The sequence below is a fragment of the Sapajus apella genome, unplaced genomic scaffold (genome assembly GCF_009761245.1).
Source record: "Sapajus apella isolate SASKATOON/1434 unplaced genomic scaffold, GSC_monkey_1.0 scaffold28, whole genome shotgun sequence".
In the NCBI taxonomy this organism is placed as follows: Eukaryota; Metazoa; Chordata; class Mammalia; order Primates; family Cebidae; genus Sapajus; species Sapajus apella.
This window is the reverse complement of record NW_022436968.1, coordinates 14,136,325-14,138,181: the sequence shown is the minus strand read 5'-3', so window position 1 is coordinate 14,138,181 and position 1,857 is coordinate 14,136,325. Positions and strand designations below refer to the sequence as shown.

The 1,857-nt window shown below is 41.0% G+C and overlaps 1 pseudogene; it reads right to left on the bottom strand.

Annotated features, from left to right (window-relative positions):
• Positions 1-775: 775 nt before the first annotated feature.
• LOC116560978 lies at positions 776-1,224 on the bottom strand (annotated as a pseudogene).
• Positions 1,225-1,857: the final 633 nt, after the last annotated feature.

Below are 1,857 nucleotides of genomic sequence, written 5' to 3'. Positions count from 1 at the left end.
ATGGAGGCAGAGTTTAATGGCAGCTTAGGTCTGGAATACATGGTATTAGATGAGGGTAAAGCTAATAGCAAGGTCTTCAACTGGAAAAAATTTAAAGAACTATTGTACAGAAGGATCCTATGATAAGAATTATCCAATAACAAGAAATGTCAATGGCCCCAGCTCTAGAAATTGCCTTTACTCTCAATTTGGATTAACCCTAAGATGAATTTAAAAGGTTAATTAGGATCTTTGGCTGCTGAGACATACTTCATTGGGCACTATGAGTAAATGGAGAAAGATATCAGATGATAAGAAAAGCAAAAAAAAAACAATTCAGTAGTTAACAGTTGTTATATTAGACAAGAGAAACAAAAGCTTTCCAATGTCATATTTTTATTTCCTGTAGCAAACTACATTTCTGTTTCTGAATATTCTAGTTCCCCGCCCTGCAATGTTCCTCACTGCAGGCCCCTTCCTCTGGGAAGATTATACATTCCCTTCCTACTGCACTTGAAAGTGATTGTGAAACTTGATTTGAATGAAATAAGAATGGAAGTGAGCGTGTGTGTTCTGAGTGCAAGCTTTAAGAGCCAGCTCATGCATTGCCATGTGTCTTTTCTCTGCTTCAAGAACAGCAACATCCTGAGCAGCAGCAGCTCCAATGTATGCAGGCTTGGTATCTTTAGGAGCTAGTGTTTTCTATGAATTAAGGCTTGGCAGATCAGTCTTATCAGAAAGCTGAATTTTTTCTTTTTCAATTGTTAGCATTTAATGGACACCCTTTCATGTGGCTTCAAGCCCCCAGGACTCTAACGCCACCCCTGACACCCTTAATCCTCTCCTTGGCTCTTCTTTGAAGAATTTGGCCTTCATAGTGACAGTCTGCTTTGGGAGCTTTCCCTTTTCCAGAATTTTTAGTTGCCTGATCGTACCATGTCAACAATGGGAGCAGCTCCAGTGTTGTTTATAGCAACCTTCACTCGCGTCTGCTCCCTGACCAAAGTCCACAGTTTGTCAAGATTGACAGTTGGGCAGAAGCTTTGGTTTCTCTTTAAGTGGTAATGCCTCATACCAACTTTCCCAAAGTAACCTGGGTACTATTTTGCCAAAGTTGATCCTATGGTGATGCATGCCACCGGCATTACCACAGCCTCCTGGGTGCTTCTGGTGCTTTACTCTGCAGCTGTGACCATGGCTCACATGGCCCCAATGTTTCTGGGTCTTCCTCAGTCTGGATGACATGTCAGAAGCCCAGACAAAAGTGAGAAAGCTGACTCTTAATAATAGAGTATTCTTGAGTCAATCCTGGGACCCCTCTCCATTACACTATCTACAATTACATCCTAGGTGACCTCATTCAGTCCCATGACTTTAAATACTAACTACAAACAAACAACTTGTAAACCACAAGTGAACAACTCATGGGCCTCGTAAAGGTTATCTTCCACATCAGCCTCTCCTCTGAACTCCAGGCTCATGTATTCAACATCTTCTCTTACGTGTCAAATAAGAGCCTCACACCTAACATAACAAAACCCACCATGTGAATTTCTCTTGAGTCTTCTATTCTCATCATTTTTTATGTCAGCATGGAAATTACCTTTCTCTCAATGTTTACACAAACATCTTGAGGTCATCCATGTCTCCACTCTTTTCTCATGAGCCATATCCCATTGGCAAACTGTGTGAACTCTACCTTCCAATCATACTCAGAGTCTGTCTCCACCTTTATCACTAGAGTCTCAATCATATCCATCTCTCATCTGGATTATTGCAGTAGGCTGCTACTGAAAACCTTCCACCTGTTTTTTATGCACTGTATACTCCACACATGGAAGCCAATGGGATCGTTTGAAAATTGAAGTTAAATAATTT